General features: G+C 44.8%; 1 protein-coding gene across 1 annotated transcript in view; it reads left to right on the forward strand.

Annotated features, from left to right (window-relative positions):
- Positions 1-21,206, forward strand: part of LOC140694829 (uncharacterized) — a 213,380-nt gene that overhangs the window by 61,800 nt on the left and 130,374 nt on the right. The window contains exons 11-12 of the mRNA XM_072957881.1: positions 381-520; positions 4,959-5,177. The gene's annotated coding sequence lies outside the window, so the exon portion shown is untranslated. The remainder of the gene's footprint in view (positions 1-380; positions 521-4,958; positions 5,178-21,206) is intronic.

The following is a 21,206-nucleotide window of genomic DNA, read 5'->3' on the forward strand; positions in this document are numbered from 1 at the left end:
AGTCAGCCCGTGTTCAGCTGAATTTCTCTGGCCAGACCCTTCTGACAGCACCACCTGCCCCGGCGCCCCGGCCACAGCTGTCCAGGTCCAGGTGTGCGCCTGCCACCTCTCACGCAGCCGGGATCCCCTCAGTCCACGGCTGGCGTCCCCTTCCGCTCTCCCGCCCGCGAGTCCTCTCCTCCCAGGCTTCCTCTCCTCGGCCGCCTGCCCGTCCCCACCAATGGGCGGGCTGTTTCCCGGGCGGGCGTGGTCTGCGGACCTGGACGGGAGCGGGCGGCTTATGCTGGTGCTGGGGCTGGCCTCCGAGCGGGGCTGCAGCCCGCACCCCCCCTTTCCCTCCCCCCTAGGGCTGCCCTCCTTTCCCTTTCACCCTCCCTCAGGACCAGCTCAGTGGCGTGTGTGCTGCTCCCCGGGCTGAGAGCCTCTGGCTGTAGCGCCCAGCTTCACCTGGTGGAGTCGGGAAAAGGGAGCATCAGTGCTGAGCAAGCTTCTGTCTCCTCCCTCAGTGTTTCTGCCGCAGGTAAGTACCTTGAACACTTTCAGGTGTTATGATGGCGGTGCTTGTTGATGTCACGTGTTTTTATAGTGAGAGGGATTAACAGTGGTGAAAGCAGGGCTTGGTTCTGTTAAAAATGAGCTGAAGGCATGAAGCTGTGATATCCTCCTTCCTTCCCTCTCCAAGGGTGAAACGTGTGACCGTCGATTTTAAAAAGACAGTTACAGTCCCTAACTAGCCCAGCCCAGCTAGTGTGTGTTAACAGGAACAGCATCACCAGAGGCCTTGGAGACCCAGGGATATTGCAGTCCTAAAGAACTCCTGGCACAGTTTGGTTTGTATTGGTTTTTTGTTTTTCTTAAATTGTGGGACAGACTAGTGGTATAAAAAGAAAAATATTTGTCAAGAAATATTTTTTCATATAACAGCGTTATTGTGATATAGTTCACACACCATGAATTCCATCCATTTAAATGGTAAAATTCAGCAGCTTTTAGCATATTCACAGTTGTGCAACCATTATTATTCCAGAACGTTTTTATCACTTCAGAAAGAGCAGTGGAAATTAATGACCTATCCACCCCTCCCCAGTGGTAGTTCTAAAGAAATTTCTTGGCTAATCTTGACCATAAATTCACTTGTTACATTCCAAGAAAAATCTGGTAGGAATTCTAATCAGAATTGCAATGAATCTGTCTATCAAAACAGGAAGAATTAACGTCTTTATGGCACAAACTTCTTCTACCCATGAATATATTTCGGACCCTATATTTTCCTCTGTCCAGAGCCTGGCCCATGGGAAGTCCTCACTACTTGTTGGGCTTGTGAATGATGAGATTCTATACATCGTTAGTTGCAGCTGTAGCCTTTCACAGAAGAGAAAAGAAACCTCAGTGAAACAAGTGACTCTCTGATGGTCAGAAAGAGTGACAGCCATTGATGGAGTGATCCAGTGGACTTGGTGTTTGCAACCAGAATTCTCCACCACCTACAGCTAAGGGGATTAGAGTGTTCTTTTATTTTTTCTTAATGGCGTTGCTTTTATTTTTACTTATTTTTTAAATTATTTTTTATTTAAGTGTAGTCAATTTACAATGTTAGTTTCAGGTGTACAGCAGAGATTCAGTTATAAACATATGCATATGTATATACATATGTTTTAGATTGTTTTTAGTATAACTCATTACAAGAAATTGAATATAGTTCCCTGTGTTATATAGCAGGTCCTTGTCATTTATTTTATATTTACTAATTTGTATCTGTTAAACCCTCCTTTCCTGCCTGCTAAATACAGTTTGCTTTCTATGTCCATGAGTCCATTTATAGGAGCACCATTTTTCCTAGTAATTTATGCTCTTTGGCTGCTTTCAGTTTCAGTAATCCCATCTTATCTGTGGGCGCTTTTCTTCTGGTGGCCTTTATGTGGTTTGCACACGTGGTAATAGAGATCTTTATTTGGGAGAACTCCAGGTCTCGTGTAGTCCCTGGTACAGAATGCCCACTGAATTGATGATTGAACTGGGAAAAAAGCACAGTAAATGCTGGAATTTCCACTATGGTTGAGAATTCCAGGTTTCAATAACCTGTTTAGACAACCTTAATATTGGCTGCACCCATAGTGGGTAATTTGGTGGAAATTCATGGTATGGTGGTGTAGAGACGGGGCCTTATATTCTTCTTCTCTTTCTATTTTCTAACACTCATTCTCCTGGGCCTTCCAGATCCTCCCCCAGAAGTGCCCAGGGCTGGCTTGGTGCTGCACTGAGGCAATATTTGTTAATAACGCCCTTTCCTCTTCTCCTCTGAGCCTCCGTTTCTTTCTGTGCACAATGAGCGCTTAGACTAGATAACTACTTTTCAGTTTCTTTTAAAGCCATGTTTCCTTTGAGAAACAGAAAATGCAAATATCTCCTCTCAACCCAACCCTTTAGATTTTGGTATGTCCTCCAAGGAGTGACATAGCTCTTTGTGAAAAATTGATGTGATTTTGATTGCAGGTGACACAGAAAAGACTCTTCAGAGATTTATTGCAGGGAGAGGGCAGGAAAGAGGCAGTATGTGACACTTTCTAGTGTGAGCAACGGAGCAGGGACTTGGATTTAAATACGGTGTCTGACGTGGCCTCTCTCTAATCTTGTAGAATGTGATAAACTTCTCTACCTCAGTTTCTTGATGTGTCAAGTTGGGGTGATAATATTTTAAGGCTTCTGTGAAACATTATACAAATAAGACATTTGTGTCTCGGTAGAAACAAGATCTGCTAGGGATTCAGGGATTTGTTTAAAAAAAATTCTTGTCCATAGCACTCTGTCTGTGTGTATTTAGACGTTCCTGGAGGGTGAGGGTGAGTCTAAAGTCCATTGTGGGACAGGTGGCCCATATTTCTCCGTGTCCCAGTTTACCCCCTACTCCCCAGTCCTCTTCCTCAGTCCAGGATGAAGTTCCCTAGTAGATTTACACAGAGGTCTTGTGGAAAATGGCTTTTCATTTTATTGTTTCACCAAGAAGGGCTGCCATCATGATCTCTGTGGTCAGGTTTTGAAGGGCCGCCATCATGATATCTGGTAAGAATTCTATGCAATTTGGAGTTCCAATTTAATGAAAAGAAAAAAATTACAAATAGAAAATTAGAACAAGGGTGGTGACAGGGGCTCTTTTAAGTGGACACCATTAGCTTTGTTAGCTTCAGGTGCTGTGGACTGTTGCCACGAGGACCCATCCTCTTGCTCTGAAGTTGGAGGGACTAGTGGGCTCAGTGGGAATGTTAACTGAGTGTATCTCATGGGCTGGGCATTGTCCTATTTGTACTGTGGGTTCCTTATTTGAGACAGTGAGCTCACCTAACCTCGATAACCTCTTTAAAATATTAGACTTTTAATTTTGAGATGTAATGTAGATTCCCATGTGGTAGTAAGAGATTATATGGAGAGGGCCTATGGGCCCTTTGCCCAGTTTTCTTAATGGTTCCATCTTGCAGTGTTGGGGTACAATTCATTACTGACTCACTAACAATTTGAGGTTTGTGTTATTGCCCTTATTTCTATTCACAATTAAACTGGGGCTTCGAGAAGCACACAGGCCTGTCCAGGTCACCCACATTGTTAATGCAGAGTCGGGTGAACGTGGGCTTGGGATTTCCAGGCTGTACCATTATGATGGTTTGTGGCAGGGAGCAGCATTCACTTTGCTTGTTTATTCATTCATTCAACAAACATTTATTGAGTAAACTCTGTGGGTCAGATGCTTTCATAGAGTTATCTGATTCTTCAGCAGTACTGAGAATCAGGTAATGTTTATATTTTTTAATCTGAGAAAATTAGCTCTGAGAGGTTATAACCCCCCCAAAGGAAGTATAACTCATAAAGGAGGGATAGAACATGTGTACAGTCACCTCCTTTTATGCAGGTGGTACCCTATGCATTTTACATTTTCAAACATCCGTAATCCAGATATATTCTTGTAAGGCAAGGCTTTTTTTTTTAATTGAAGTATAGTCAAGTTTACAATGTTGTGTCAATTGCAAGGTGTTTTTTGACTTTTGAATTAAAAAATACTTTTTCAGCTGGGTAATTAGGTGTATTTACTTGTTTCATTTTTAAAATGAGGTACTGGGGTTTGAACCCAGGACCTCGTACATGCTAAGCATATGCTCTACCAATGAACAGTACCCTCTACCCCAAGGCAAGTTTTCTTATCCATTATTATGAAGCTTAGGAGTTCAAATAAATTGAATAGGAATCCAGATCTTTTGATCCTACTGTGGTCCTTTTCTTTATATTCTGCTGAAGGGGGTTGGGGAAGCATTTCCTTTGTTCATTTCTTTATTCAGCATTTTTGAGCAGTGACTTTGCATCAGGGCCTTGCTAGGTGCTTGGAAATAGAAAATAAGAAATGACCTTTCTCTGCAGAGGCAGGAAGCCTAGACCAAAAGCTGGGTAATGTGATCGAGCTACAGTAGCCATATGCAGACTCTGAGGAAAAACTGTACCCTTGGATTTGCTTTGGCTTCCCTTGTCTTCTGGCTGGTACACACTAGGTCACCGCAACCCAGATGGGCCCGTAGCACACAGCAGAGAATGTACCTCGATCTCCTCTCCCCTCTCGGCAGGGCCTGCAACATGAGCATCCCTGACTACGTGCAGTGTGCTGAGGACCACCAGACTCGTCCCGTTGTGGTCCAATCCATAGAGATCATCTCAGAGGAGAATTTCTTTTGCATCTATCAGCTACTCACCTCGGTTAGCCATATCAGCCCTTGTGGCTCCCAGTGGACACTCTGTATCCACTACAGGCACCGCTATGTGCCCGAGAATCGGTGGAGCGTCTTCCAGAAACACCCCAAGGTCGTGGGCCTTGTCACCATTACCGAATGTCTCTCTGCCAAGGCCTTCGAGAAGCTCCACATGCAGAGGAGCTGTATGGCACATCGCTTAATGACTCTCAGCTTTTTGTCTTTGTGCAGCATGGGGAGGTAGCCGAGCAGACGCGCACCGACGTTGCCTTCAATCTAAGAGTACTGCAGGGTGGTGGAGAAGAGGATCGAGGACTTCACTGAGTCACTCTTCATCTTGCTCAAGTCCAAGTGGCTGGATGGTGGCCCCAAGAATTCTGGGGACAAGATCCCCCTCCCCTGCATCCCGTTTGAGAAGGAGGACTTCATGGGACTGGACACAGACAGCAGGTAAGTTTACCTGGAAGCCAGTCCACCTTGGCTGTGTACTGGATTGCTTCCCTACATCCAGAAAGGGATCAGCAAGGAAGAAGACTGTCTTGTAGCCAAGGTGGGAGGGAGGTGCAGCCCGCCGGTTTCCAGACATTTCAAAGTGAATCCGCCTTTATTTCAGAGAGATCCTTTTAGGGTTAGTGTGGACACTTACTCCCGCTTTACAGCCAGGAACATGGTGGGACCCCTGGAGTTGCTGTCCAATAAAGTAGCCAAAGCCACTGATGCTAGGAGCACTGGGGAGGAGGCTGGACTGAGCTGAGATGTGCTGTAGGTCAAATGCACATCAGACGCTGAGGCTTGTCTAGTAAAAGTACATAAACTATCTCTTTACTTCCTATATTGATTACATGTCAAAATAATAGTATTTTACATACAGTAGATTAAGTAAGATCTGTTCTTAAAATCACATTCTAGTATTTGTTTTTTGTTTGTTGGTTTGTTTCTTTGTTTCAAATTTTAAACGTGGCAACTGGGAAACTTTCTTTACATGGCTCTCATTTCATTTCTGTTGGGCAGCCTGTCCTGGTACATGCTCATCCCTTTGCTTATAGATGAGATGCTGAGCCCCGAGAGGCAGAACGATGCGCTGGTTGAGCTGCGGCTGGAGCCGCTGTCACCTGCCTCCCAGGCCCAGCACCTTTTCAGCTCAGGTCGTCTCTTCCTGCCCGACAGCCACCATGCCAAGTTAGGACATCAGAAACACCGCCAGGGACTTCCTAATGTACTCCTTATGCAGGGAAAGGCGTATCACGGTGTATGGGACAGAGCAGGGAAATGTTCATTCCCACTTTGTCCCTGTGATTAAGTCAATGGCCCCACTTTGCCTCGGAAGTACAGATGAGCTCTTCTGGGCTGCCTACCCCCCACCTTCTGCTCTGTTTCCCCATATATCTATCATGTTGTCCCTCGGGCTGAAGAGGGTGAGATGACTTTGCTGAGACGTGGTCCCCCTTTGCTGGGGTGAGTGAGGGAAGCTGTGTCCCCCCAGCCTACGGCCTCGGTCCTTGAGTCTGGAGAGGGCTCATGGTGGTCCCACAGGTGGCGGTCAGAAGACCTGGCATGTGCTACCGGGCCCGCTTTGGAGGTGGTGCTCTGTGATTCTTGAACTTACCTAAGATCAGATCCTACTTTCTGGTTGTTGGTAAGTTGGAGGAGAAGATGCTAGAGAATTAATAAAAAGAATGTCTAGACCAGCCCTGTGAGTGAGAAGCACAGGGGACACTAGTCCCACCTGCGAGAGCCCACCTAGCAGGCTCTGGATGAATTTTCTGTTCCTCCCCGGAAATACCTCTATGGCTTAAGGAAGAGGAGAGGCATGTCGTGGCCATGATCTGTACTTGTCCTCACAGGGCCCTGTGATCTACATGCTCGCACTCCCCATCTGCTTCTTGGAGATGAGTTGACATGTTTAGGAGCCTGGGCACTGCTGAGGGCATAGCTCCCAGCACCGTGCTACACAGAGTCTGGCTCTGTTCACCTCACCTGTCAACTCCTGCTGAGGCCCCAGACATTAGTCAAGGTAGGTGCATCAGCGAAACCTAAGCAGGGACCACCTTCTCCCCCTGGACAGAGTGGTGAGTGAGCAGTGGAAGCCTGGAGCCCTGCCCCAGCCCCCACGCCAGTGCCACTTCTTTTGTCATAGGAGGCACTGGTGACATTTTTGCTCAACAAATGATTGTCTCTGAGTCTGCAGACCCACCAGAGAATGCCAGCTTGTTTTTGCCTTTTGAAGTCTGCCCTTGGGACTTGGCGGAGTAGCCGGATGTGTACTTAGCCCACAGTGGTTCAGCGCATTGAACCTGCCTCCTTGTGGGTCTGTCTATTGTGGTACCATAAGGGCTCAGCCAGCATCTGAACGTCATTGAGATAACGCGGCCAGTGAGCTAGGGTCAAGCACATTCTCCTCCAGTCACTATTACTCCATTGTTTCTTTTACTATTCCACAGTCATTAATTTTTTAAACAATGCTTTGGTGCAGGAGCAGAGCCTCATTCTCTCCTGCTACTCTTGGTGGAAGTGAGTAAAACGGTCCAGACTGAAATGCGACAACAATTTGTAGCTCAAAAGCTGCCTAGACGCTTGTAGGTCGAATTTTGGTTAGGGGAGCTGAACACGTTGTGGTCCCCCGGCAGCACCGCTCCCCTCAGGCCCCTGCTTTCCCTTGAGCAGGAGGTGAGGTTGGGCCTCACCATCCCCGTGTCCCTGGCCTCACACACTCACATAAATTCTTGTACATGCAGTCAAAATCATTTTTGTTCTTGTGTGATTCTAATTTTCTCTTGTTCCTCTTTTCCTTTTTCTTTACTCCTTTTTCACTTGTACTGCCCAGTGAGCATGTTGTTGCTTCTGAAAATGTGGGCTGTGCACACCCTGCATTGGAAATAGCCAGATTGCCCTCCGTACAGTCTCCATCACTTTAAAAAGCAACAACTTAACAGCTGTTTTGATCCATCTATTATCTTAGTCATTTTTTATTTTCTAATTTTTTGGAATATTTGCTTTGTTAGCTCATCACCCACTGGTGTTTGATACCTGTTGAAATCCTTGCTTTTGAGGAACATGTTTGGTCCTCCTTTTATTTGGTGACAAATGCGCCCTTATTAAATTTGTTTGATTGTTTTGAAGAAGTAAGATGCGAATTGATTTTGTCGGGTGCTCAGGGATTCTTTTCATGGAGTATTTAAACTTGTAAGGTCAAACTCTGCAGCATTTTGCTCGATTCCTCCTTTTACACAAACGTGCTCGGCACGCGGTTCCTGGCTGTCGCTGTGTGACGTGCATAACGGCGCTTCCTGGCCGGCGGTCACTGGTGAGGAAGTGGCCGCCACGGAGGTGACAGCTGCAGGGGACGCTGTTGGAGGAAGCGGTCACCGTTTGGTTCTTTAAATTTTTTTTTTTGCATTCAAATTCCCCGTGCCATTTACTTTACTTTGCCTTCATAAAGGGGCAGAATTGGGTCTAAAATCCATGACACTATTTGTTCCCTTTACGAGGCTTGTTTTTCTGGGTATCAGGACAACATGACCTTCTCCTAAGTAGCTGGCTCACCTGGATCTGTTGGACACAGGGACAGCTAAAAGGGCCGTAGCTTCCTCTCTGCTCCAGCCAGTGGGCATTCAGAGCTGGGTCTGTGGTTTGCCTCAGCAGCCGTGCAGACCTCCCTGCCCCGGCCTTTACTTTTAACCCATGTTGGCAGTAAAGAGTTGAATCCGTTTCTGTTGCAGCTGACATCCACCACTGACAGCCGTGTCGTTAGTTTGTGGTAGTCAGTCTCCAACACCCCAGACAACCGTGAAGGAAGATGATTTGGCCGACCTAGGACCCTGGATTCTCACCCTCACCATGGTTCATCTCACCCGGTGGAAGGGTTTGGCCACCACCATCATGCTGACCATGAGGCCTTGTTTCTCCTTTCATGCTCTGGTCCAAATGTGGACACTTCATTTTTCACTGAATTTGTCTCGCTTGAGACAGGCCAGAATATCTGAATGAGTCCATCACATTCTGGGTGGGGAACAGAACAGAAGTAAGTGTCGCAAGTAGATGGAGTCTAGGCTGTCCGGGTTGGCAAATGCAGGCTGGGATCTGTGATGGCTGGGCTGTACACTGGACACAGGCCTTTCCCGTGGCTCCTGAGAGCCCATGAGTTGAAGTGATAACAGCCTTGCGTGGATTCCCCCATCCTCATCTGCTCATTGGCAAGTGTGTCTGCTAATTAGGAGCTCCACAGACCTCGGGCCCTTCAAAGCTCAGACCATGGGAGAACCTTGAATCCCTTCTCCTGGACATCCTGTGTGAGAATCCAGTGCCTTCTGAGGTGAACAGCGGCAGGAGATGCCTCCTCCTCCAGGGAGCACCCTACGGAGGACTGTTAGTGCACCATGCTGTGAGCTTGTGTATTTCCGGCCATGGTCCCTACAGAACTACAGTTGAGATGGGCTTATTGATGGAAATAACAGGACTGATTCCAGGGCAGGGCCTGGGGGAGGGAACAGTGGAAATTGAATGTGACCTCAGACACCTCGGTGGGTGCTGGGGCTGTTACTAAAACGGGGAGTCTGGGAGATACCTGCCAGGAATGGAATTCTAGAGTAAATGGTGGACATGAGGCATTTTTAAGATGCCATTTGTCATCCAAATTAGGACTTCAAAGAGGCACTCGGGTAGATGAGCCTGGGGCTCAGGTGAAGGAGCCGGACTAGAGATACACGTTGGGAGTCGTCATTCTTAGCTGGTGTTCACAGCCTTGCATGTGAATTAGATCATCTCGAGAGCTGCAGACTGAGGCTGAGGGGGGGCAGGGCTGTGTCTTGGTTGGAGGAAAGCCCAGACCATACAGCTTTGTTGTGTCAGTCAGTGGCGTTTGCCATTTTCAAAGAAATGCCAGTTATCCTTAAGGGGCCAGGGGCTGGGCAGGGCCAGCCAGGAAGAAATCTGAAGGGAGGGTCGTGGCCACATGTGCGTCTTGGGAAGGTGCAGAGTCTGCAGGGTACGGGAGGGTAGACTCCTCAGATGCTAGAGTTGCAGTGAGGAATGGGGAGAAGTTAGTCACAATCACCTGTGAGGGAGGGAGGGAGGTCTAGGGAGCCCCACCTTACCGGACTCGCTTTCCCATGAACAGAAGGCAGTCAGACAGAGGATCTGAGGTGAGAAGGGATGGGCACTGGGAGGGGAGCCAACCTGGAGAATGGTGCTTGCAAAATTCTGGAATAGTCTCGCTGAAAAATAGAGTTAAAAATACCCAGACTCTTAAGAACATTGTTAGTGACTTGGGAGGAGGCAGTTGTTTTTCTGGCCTCCTAAGGGTAAGGCATGTATCCAGGGATACACAGAAGATACGGGCAGTCTGTTCCGGGGGCTTGATCGTTACCGGGGGAACAGTGCAAGTTTAAAGGGGGAAAAGGGCAGCCGAGGGAAACTAGCCAGGCCCCGTGTCAGGTACCAGTCGGCCGCCCTACTTGCGTGTTGCATTCACATCCATGCCTCCCAGGTGGGCGCTGACAGCCCCCTTTTGGGGATTGGGAAGCCTTCTCAGAGGGGTTAAAGAATTGGTCCATTTATTGACTTGTAAATGATGTAGCAGGATTCAAGCAGGGCCTTGTCAGAATTCAAGGGCATGTTCTCTCTACTGTTTCCAGTACTTCCCTGTTATACCTGGAATGGTGAAGTGGGTCAGTTTTGGAGCCTTTCAGAAAAAGTATGATTTAAGCGCCTCTGGACTGGTTCACAAAGCTCAGCATTCGTTGATGGTTCTGAAGCACGCAGTGATTTTCGCCCCAGAGAGGTAACGTCTAACTCCTTTGATGATGACGTGGTTGCAAATGGTGTACAGGTGCAAAACCAGACTTTGCAGCTTCTGAAGGGAAACTCTCCAGTTCCCCCCTGGTCGGCTTTCTTCCTCGGGATGTAACTGTGCTGCAGCATAGGCCTGAGCTTTCCATATGGAGTGAGAGTTTAATATCCGATGTTAGCATAAAACGGTCAGATGAAGAAAATCGATGTTGACAATTTATTTTTGGGTTTCATTAGTCAAAATATACTATCAGTTAATGGCCCATATAGCAAATGAAATTGACTACAGGATATTGCATTTCTTACTTTCTATTTAGAGTTCTCTTACAGAATAATGTTGCCTGCTTTGGAACATCAGCTCCACCACTCACGGCACCTATCAGTGTGTTGGTGTGATTGCATTTACAGAGTGAATGTAATCTGGGCTTCCTCAGCCCCAAACACTTCAGTGCAGAATCACGGGCTGTAGACGTCTGTTAGTCACGCAAATACTTCTAAAATTATATGATTCCAGAAAAGAAAGAAGAGAGAGAGAGAGATTGCCTTTATCAAATTTCCTTTCAGATCTAACTGAAAACTGTTGTTGAGCAGCTCTGGTTTCCTTTGGATAAGAATATATACATTTCTTTGCATGTAACCTGGGTTTTGGGCTAGAACACCAAGTTCTTGCTGTCCACAAGCCACAAAAATAGTAGCCAAATTGCACACGTGTGAAATAGTTTATACTTTTTTCTGAGAAAGTATCCTTGAATTTGGGACTTGGGCTGTGATTTCTGCTTTTTGCTTCCCCCACCTGTCTTGTAATCTCTCACTCCTTCCCACGTGGTTCCCAAGTGTTCGTGGTCTCAAAGGAGCGGGCAAACACCCAGTTGGTCACCACGTACTGCTGCTATAGATAGAGACCAGACAAGGCCTAAAGGACATTATCGGAGAGGAATTCCTGGAAGAAATGGGCTCTAAATTCAGTTGTGAGGACAGAGTAAGAGTCAGCCAAGAGAAGGAGTCAAGAATGTGGCTCAGGTCGCAGGTGCAGCCCGGGCAGAGGCCTGGAGGCTTTTGGCGTGGGGACCCGGGGAGAGTGCCCTGTGCGGTCCAGGGTGGAGGGAGCCCCTGCTGGGTAGGACACTGGAGAGAGTCCGGGGTGTATGGCTTTGGAAGAATTTGAGTTTTACTAGAACTGACACAGTAGGCAGTGAAGGGTGTCAACAGAAGTGACCCTCAGGAAAGGTACTTCTGGTTTTGCTTCTGATATTCTACAGACAAAAGGGTTGGGACGGGCGAGAGCAGGTATGTCTGTCCCTTTGATATCCAACCCGTCATTCATTTATTCATAACATGTGCACTTCCGTGAGTCTAGGGGAGAGAGAGTGTAGCCACATAAATAAGCAAAATGTATTTGCTTCTTGAGAGCTTAGCATTGTCAGAAGTTGACTTAGCCTAGAATGTTCTAGGAAGAGAGGAACAAATTGTGGAGGTTGGTGGGAGGGAAGGCTTCCTTGGGAAACAGTCAAAATGAACCTGGAGGCAAGTGGGAAGTAGGAGCAGGTCAGGGGGCTCCTGAGGTCACTGGGGACCTATGTACTGAGATGAGGCTGGGCGAGCAGGGTCTGGGGTGGGGCTAGAACTCTACCAGGGAGCCTCTGAACTGTTTGAAGTGGGGTTGATGTAATCAAATTTGTGCTTTGGGAAGGCTGTCGTGGCTTTGGGTTTGTGTGTAGCGGGAAAGAGGTGGAGGGTGCCACCAACTGGGGGATCATTTGAAGACCATTCACAGGCTGGGATATGGGCTTTGGGGCTACTTGGGGATGGCAGGGGCAGTGTGGATGCCGGCTTTCCTTATTGGGGGACTTGTTAGCGGGGCTGCCCTAGAGGCACCTTGTTGCTGGAAGAAAACTGATGGAGGCTGCCAGGTGGACATTCCTCTTCTCTCCTTCCCTGCCTAGTGTGATGATCTTAGCTCAGCCAACATTTGGAACAAAAGAGCTAATTTCCAGGGTTGCCCAGGCCTTTGTAGAGCTCCTTCGAGTGAGATCTGATAGGATTTAGGTTTGTGTTCAGATCTGGATGTTCACTTAGTTAGAAACGTCCTGTCATTTCGATTTCCATAGGGGTTTTTATTCCTGATAAAGATTGCTTTCTTGGTGAGAGGAAAATTATTACAGCTGTTGTCTTTTTCAAAAAAAATCATATGTTTTAAGAGCTTTAATATTCAAAAGAATAGGAATATATAAAATATTTAAGGAAGTCTTTGGTGTAGTTTCTTTGCTTTCTGAGCTAATGTGGAGTTAGAGCCTTTGCATTACTTAATAGCACATCCTTGTCAGTATTTAAAGAGCTGTTAGTGAGCACCCCAGGCCCCACCTCTCAAAGAATCGTTAAAGTTTGCTCTGAAATAGTGAGGTCATAAAGGTCTTGTTTTCAGAAGTCAAAAGGTTTTAAATACGCACCATAGTTCCATTTATAAAATAATAATAAGTTCAAAATTAAGAAAATGGAGGATAATTGATTTTTTTTAAAGCCTAAACATAAACTTTCTTGTGCTAATGTTGCAACTGGAAATTTTGAAAAGAAAAATCCTACTGCAATATCATCTACGTGGTATATATATATATAAGTTTCACGTTTGAAAAGTAACTGCGCAGAGGTTTTCAAAGTCAGGAGCATTCCAGCTCAGATACTGGCAGTGATGGTTGCTGGTTTTCAATGGAAGAGCCTAAATTTGCCTTCTTAGCTTTTTTTTTTTTTTGTACTGAGAAGGTTGAGTAGTGCTTTGCCAGGATGATTTTCGGGCAATTTGAGGGCAGATGTCGTGTTCCAGCAGTGAGATATTTCCATGCATTTTATTTTCTGGACATCACCAGGCCACATGTGGGGTTTGTGCCTGCAGGCTGGAATGCTGCAGGACTCCCTAATCCATCACCATTATGTCCTGGTGCTGCTCCGGTCAGTGAATGATTTTCTGTGACTTGGAGGTAATGTGGTCTGATGGTGATGATCAGACGTGCAGTTAAATGCTATTAATTGAAATAAGAGTAACCTAGAAACATTGCTCTAACAATACAGGATGAGGGAGGAGGATTGGCTGAGCTGCTTGCAGTGGGGTGTCTTCTCAGGTGACTCCCTCACCGTGATTCCTGCCAATATCCGCCCCAGCCCTGCACGGTAGTCCTGCCGAAGCAAGCAAGCACTTTGCTCAGAAACGCACTGAATTTCCTTGTGCCTCTGTTTGTTGGCTTTTTTTTGAAAGCACATTTTGCCCTTTGCTTAAATGCCATCCATGCTAGTCATCCCTTACACTCATTCTTCTGGACCTCGTCCATACATAGCTGCTGAATGGATGAACAGAATGTAGTATCTCCATGTAGTGGAACATTATTCACACGTAAGAGTGAATAAAAAAGAAAAAAAAAAGAGGAAAATGAAAAATGCCACCTGTTTTGGGAAGTCCACCCTGACTGTTCAACCCACACTTTTCCCTTTGAAACCCAATCACTTATGCTCCATTCTACTCTTTTTGATAGTACTTACCACCTTCTAATAATCTTTAACGTTTCCAAAAAAAATAAATAAATAAAGAGATGCTGATGCCACTTCAAAATATACAAGCCTTGCTAACAGCATGTTAATTGAAAGGAAGCAGACACAAACGGCCACATATTGTTGATTTCAGTGATCTGAAAAGCCCAGAAAATGCACATGCAGAGGCAGAGAGCAGGTGATGGTTGGAAGGGGCTGGGTGGAGGGGGATTACGGGGTGAATGCTAGTGATAGGGGGATTCTTTTGGGCTGATGAAGTGTTCTGGAAATAGAAGGTGATGGGTGCTACACAACCGTGATTGTGCAGAAGACTGCTGAGCGCTGTGTCTGGGAGTGCCTGTTGTTGGGGCATCTTTATTTTGTTCACATCCTGCAATGTGAAGGGCCATCTTCTGCTGTGGTCATTCTACTCCTGTGAGTGGTGAGGGTCAGAGACTTTGTAGAGTCCTGTTTCTTTTCTCCCTCTGGCTGAGTGTAGGCAAATAAATTTAAGCCTGAGAAATTGCTCCATCTGCAGAAATGTCTTTCAGTTTTGCCTGGTGTAAAAATCTTGAGAGCTTTTAACCGTTGAGGCTAGTCTGTGGGGGTAAATAGCCTATGAAGCCTGGGTGAGCCCGGGAAGAGCCGCGCTTCCCTCCCAGACACGGGTGGGGATTTCACCCCCTTTCAGGCAGTGAAGGGCCCAGACCCGTGGGCAGACTTGACAATCGTGAATATTTACGTGTATCCGCTGCTTCATCTTGGATATTAATTTCAAGCTGAGTCAGTTTGTGGCGGCAGCCTCATCCTACAACAGGAATTTATAGTATCTGCTCTTTGAGGTGAAGACCTGACAGACTTGATTATTTAACAGTCTGCTTTGAATTGATATCTCAGATTCCTTTGTCAAAAGCAAAACAGCAGAAATACAGACGTCCTTTAATTCCAATGTGGCCTGGAACGGGTTTAGTGTCTGTGCCTCAGTGGCCTTATCTGCGGGTGGGGAAGATGATAACAGTGCTTCCCTCAGAGGAGCTGGTGAGGGGAGTGTGAGAAGCACAAATGGAGGACTTACACGAGATGCTCATAAATGACCGAATTTAGTGCTCTCCGCCTGGTGAGGCCTTAGGGGCAGAGATGTCAGAACAGAGCAGTCCTAGCCGGAGCTCGATACGTGATGGTAGCTGTTATGATCAGTATCACCACTGTGGGTTATCAGGTAGTTTTAAGACTTGGTAATATGATTTCATGAATAATGTTAAAAGACTAGACATCTCAGATCCAGTTTACATAGTCCTCAAGATTTCTTCTGAGAATTGGATGGTTTCTTCCCCATCTTAAATCTGAGATGAGTCTCTAAAAATTTCCGTATTCCTCCATCCTTTTGCTTTAATTCTCTATTTCTTAAAAAACAAAGTTTTTAGATGGAGTTACTGGGGACTGAACTGAGGGCCTCATGCATGCTAAGTACATACTCTCCCAAATGAGGTATAATCTCTTCCCTGATTTTTTTTTAAAATTTACATCTTAATTTTCAGAGGTTAGAGGCCTCTAATTATTTTTCTGGAGACTTGTCCATGAACCTGTAAATCTACAATTAATGGACAAAATTTGGTTTATTAAAAAAAATCTATAGAATATTCTGCAGTCCATCCAAAAGGAAATGCTCATGGACTTAGAATGTTTCTCCTTTAAGGTGATTTCTCCTGTTTGGTCGTGCTTAATTTGTTAACAGCCATCCTCATCATCATAATGACCAAACTCGCTGTGAGTGGACGCCTAACTGAGGCTAAAATGCTTTGCTCATGTTTTACTTCATAGCAAGTGTTTGATTGTAGGTATCAGTGTCTCCTTTTTTGTAGCTGAGGGACTGAGAGATGGGTCAGCTTGCCCCAAATCACACGCAGCTGGCGGTGGCTAGCTCGATGCTGGAATCCAGGCTGCACAGGATGAATTCTCAATTGCTCCTCTAATCAGCTTCCCGTTGAGTGTTTTCCCGAACTCCTGTGAGCCCATAAATGACCGATTTTAGCTATCTCAGCCTGATGAGGTCTTCAAAGGAGAGACACCAGTGAGAATGAGAGGCAGAGTGGCATAAATTAAAATTGTACATTTTCACAAATGTTTTATTCTCAGGTAATGACTTTAAAGGTAATATTTTTTTAATTTAGTGCTTTGTGAGAACTAAAAACAAAACATTTAAAATAATTATTGTGCAAGAGAGAAGTGGTCTTTGAAAGTCCAACTGTTGCTAATGATGTTACTTGTTTTTTCTAGTGGTGCTTATTTACTGAAAAATTTCCAAACACTGAATTTGTTTTATGTAGTCTTAGTATGAAAGAAAACTTTGTCAGTGAGTATTGTAAGTAAAATCCTTACTCTTTTCTTTCCTGATGATGAATATCTTAGTTGTTTACATGGCTTAAGTATATTTCGTCATTTGTGAAATTTGAGTAATATGGTTTACCTTGTCTGACTGTGAGAGCTGGACGCCTTGTATACAAAGCACCGTAGAGGTGCTTAATAAAAATGTGCTGTCACAGTGACTGATAGTTTAGAAGTATCAACTCTGAATACTAAAAAGGGTAGCTTATTTCTGATGCATATTCAATATGTATATATATGATATACATTATTATGGCTTAAAGTAACTAGGATTGTTTTTTTTAAGTGCAGTATGAAGCTTTAATGAAATCTGTGTCATTCTAGTGAGACAGGGACTACTTAAATTGCCTTAAGCAGACGACCTTGAAGATTATTTACACAGAATGTGTATTGTTACAGCTCAGAATTCATGTTGCCGTGTAACCATCCATCAGACATTTAATTTCTCGGGATTCTGACCAGAACCATTAAGTTTAGAAAAATCCACATTGATTATTATCAGGGAATAAGCTCCTCTCTTTTGTGACTAAAGAAAATTTTGAATTTTTTCTGCACTCTTTTCAGGTTTTAAAATTTCAAAATTTTGATTTGACATGTCCCTTTTTTACTAGAGAGAATAAAGCTCATGCTGTTTTAATATGTAAATAAATGTTTTTGTATTTCAATACCCTTCTATGATTTCCTGGCTCTTTGAGAAGTATTTTGCAAGATACTTAGATTACCTACTGTTGGAAAAATACAGACGTGACTTTTATGAATATAGGCGTAGTACAGTTCTGTTGGTTTTTACTACAGTGCAAGACATGAGACCTAGGAGAGCTATGCTGCTGATTGCCAGGAGGACAGATCTCAGGTCTCAGTCTCCCCTGGTGTAAAATGAAGTGGCTGGACTGGATTCTTTCCTCTTCTAAGATGAGCTTCCATGAGCCTATGTCTTTTGTTTATATTTAGGAGTATTAGCAATATCAGATTAAATACTGAATACCCCTCCATCCCCCCGAAGCAAAGTGCAGTATATGCTACATAAGCTTCTAGTTATCTGATTCTCGTTTCTCATCTTACAGTCAATTTTTGTGTTGCATGTTTCCCGGCAACCTGGAAGATCTTTTTAGCCATAGGTGGCGCTGTTGCAACTTTTTACAGTCTTAATTTTTCTGTTTGTAAAATAAGGCTTAAACAATGTGATTTTATTTTGATTCCTTTGCTTAATGCTTCAGAATAGCACAACGTCCATTATGTCTTTCTACCTGGAAAATTTTTTCTGCTTATATCATAGTTTTATTCTTTTATCTCGCTGTGAACATTTCAGACTTGCTGTGCAAACAATGGCAAAATCGGGCTTTTCTTCTAGTGTTAGAAACCAGTGAGCCGGGATATTTTAAAACAGCTAGAAGCTGCCTCTGGAGCACCATAAAGCTGAAAAGTGTGTTGATTTCCCTGAGTATTGACCCCGCCGCTGTGTGTTAATTGGTGGGAGTTGATTTGGTACATATATGATGGGGTGTAGTTTCTTGACTTGGGTTTGCCTGCACGTGCTGACACTGAACCACGTGATCCTGAGTCAGCTCGTTCTGAGTTTTCCCCTCGTCTGTGAGAAGGGGACACTCATATCTGCTTTGTAGAATTGTGAGAATTAGTAATTATGTAACATGTTTACCACAGTGGGTATGTCAAGAGAGCTCATAAACTTTAGCTGCTGTTTTGTGTGCAGCCATCATTTTATAGTCTTTGGTAATTACAAAGAAACAGGAAAATAAGAAAAGCTGATTTTATGATGAAAGATATTTGAGGAGGTTCCATAATTCCTACACCCATAATTTAGCATCAGCAGAGTCAGAACTGTTACACAGTCGCCCTGGACCAACGTTAAGCCACAGAAATTTTTGTTACTTCATATATGTTGGGGCCTAAGGGGAACCAATACTTATAGACATGTTGTCTCCAGCAGCCAACTGAGAGATGACACAAGAGTAGGCAGATGATAAATGTCTTCTTTGTTACTGATGAAGCCACGTTCTCCATGAACTTCAGGGCTGTGGATAAATGAGTGTCATGATACTGTGTCCCAGAAGTAGAGACTCACCCTGTCCCAGGTATCTCTGGGCCACAGCAAGCCTTCCCTTGAGAGAATGTGCCCCATCATGCACAGGGCTGTTCTGCAATGCAGCTGAGCATCCAGGGTGCTTCCCTAGGGTAGTCAACACTGGAGGGAAAGGAAGGGTTCACATGCCCTGCTTGTCTCCCTGGAATCACAACTCAATCTGTTAATGTGAGGAGGGCTAGCTGTGGGCCAGGCGTCAGGGCTGTGAAGGGAGTAGCACTCTGCATGGCCCAGAGGAGTGGGGAGGAGGTATCCCTTCCATCAGTTTAAACAGGTGGTGGGATGGAACAGAAGGGTGCATCCCATGAGTTTATAAAAGGAGAAATAAGAATATCCTTTGGGTATTAGTCTAGCCAGGAAACACAGAAGATGATTAGGAAGGAGACTTGTAAACCACTGTAATATTAATTTGACATTTGTTGAGCACCCAAAATGTGCTACATTCTTTTCTGAGCGTTTTACAGAAATGAATCCTTCAATCTTCTCAACAAGCGAGTAAGGAAGGTTTGATTGTTATCCCAGTTTTACAGTGTGGAAATTGAGGCACACAGAGGGTAAGTTGACCAAGGTCACAGAACTAGTAAGTGGCAGAGCAAGTATTTTAACCCTGGCTGTATGGTATTGTGGCTCCCAGAATGGGCTTTGGGTGTTTAGATGTATCTGCATCCCTCGATTTCTGTACGTCTGTGCATCAATTAGCCCAGAAAGGACAGGGAAAGGAGAGTTACACAGGTGCTCACAGTCGTGTCTCGGCAACTGTCCACGAAGAGTGCACCGTGATTAGAATTAATTGTTTTCCAGGCAGCAGATCTGTTGGTATAACAGAAATTTAGTCCATTGAATTCATCTAGAAATCCTTCCTGCTCTGCTTCTGTCCACACTTGCCATGTGACTGCCTGCCCGTGTTTGGGCCGTGGAGGAGAACATATACTCATGGTTGAACTCTGATATTGCAGTCTGGTTCATAGTTTCACATCTTCTGTTACATTAATAAGTTAAATTTCTGGTTTTCTTGCATCAGTGTCTCATGAGTTTGGTTAATGTGAAACCAGTCCATGGGAGCCCAGGGGTTATGATGGTATAAATTTTTAGCACGTTGTGGCACTTCTAGCCATGCAGACATGACTGGGGGATGTACGCCTTTCTCACTGATTTCTCCCAACAGCAGGGTCCTCTCCCACCCCTGGATGTGAGGTTGGGAGCTCTCTGAGTAGGCCAGTCAGAGGCCAAGTCCACCAATCCGAAAATGATGAAGTACCTGGAAGTGGGTTTAATAAAAGTAAAGGGCTTCCAGGTAGTCCGATGGGCTGTTCAAGAAATTTGGTGAAAAGCTGTCCACTGTCTGTGGTTTAGCTGCTTCTTTGCTGTTGAAAAGTCTGGAGTAGATGAAGGGATTTTAAAAAGCAGAAAGGAGTGATTTCAGGTGGTACGTCCACACCGGTGAGAAGTGATGGATGACCGCCTGTGTGAGGCACAGACAGAGTCTTACAAACTTCATAAACCAGCTTCAAATGCTCTGCAATCTGAGTGCACTTCATATGGGGTCCAGTTCATCACTGGTCACGCTGTGAGGGCAAGTAACTGACGATGGCAGAAAGGACACGGAGGCATCAAAAAGGTCTCACTCATGTTCCCTGTTTAAAGAATGTGGCACAGTGTATTATATTTGAGCTGGTTTTTCACTGAAAAGTTTTTAGTGTTTTCTGGGACTCCCCAGTGCCCCAAGGTTCCATGCAGCTGGGTGTCCCCTCATTGCAGCTCCGTCAGCGCTTGCCCTGGGCTGATGTGGTGTCACGGGAAGCAGGACGGTCAGCGTCCCCGGCTCCTCTGAGCTCCGTCTCCTCATCTGCAGAGCCTGGTTTCTCATCCGTGTCTACTTAGTAGGGTTGCTGAGAATCACACGTGATGGTTATCAGGTGTGATTTCTGGTTGTCTCTGCGATTGGCAAATAGCCAATAATTGACAGAAACTCTTGTTTTTTTTTATTGTAATTGTGTCTCCTAGATTGCAGTGGTTTTTAGTCTGCATTTTTTTATAACTTTACTCATTTTTAAATATGCCCTTATTTTATTTATTTTTTTTTTGAGGTACTGGGGACTGAAGCCAGGACATTGTGCATGCTATGCAGGTGCTCTACAACTGAGTAATACCCACCCTCCTTTTCTGCACTTAAAAATAAATATTGCAATACACAAAATAGCTCTTAAACTCCATGATGGGACCTGGTCTCTGTATAGGCAAATGAACACGTATACTATTTCGATAAGAATAAATGCTGTTGAGACATACGTTTCTGAATCTGTTAATGTGCTTAAAAACGATCATAGCTAGTGATAAACACGAGACTTAGATCCAGGACTTTTTAGGGTATGTTTTGCCATCATGGGAAATTACATTCTACCGAGAAGGCTAATTGGGTCTCTTTGATATTTGGATGGTTTAGCAGGTGATCAAGGCTTTCCAAAGCTGACAGTTTTGTATTTTAAACTAACTACAAAGTTATCTTCTAGAAGATGGAAATCCTAAGTTTGTGAATTTCCCAGTAATCCAGGGGGTATGTGTCTGTGTCTGTGTCTGTGTGAACGTTTGTGTGTGTGATTTCAGGAATGTAGAAATAAGTTCCATATAGACTTCTGATATCTTTCTCTTCCAGTTCAAGGTTTAAGCATATACTTACACAAATAAATTGA

This window comes from Vicugna pacos, unplaced genomic scaffold (genome assembly GCF_048564905.1).
Source record: "Vicugna pacos unplaced genomic scaffold, VicPac4 scaffold_105, whole genome shotgun sequence".
NCBI classification, from domain to species: domain Eukaryota; kingdom Metazoa; phylum Chordata; class Mammalia; order Artiodactyla; family Camelidae; genus Vicugna; species Vicugna pacos.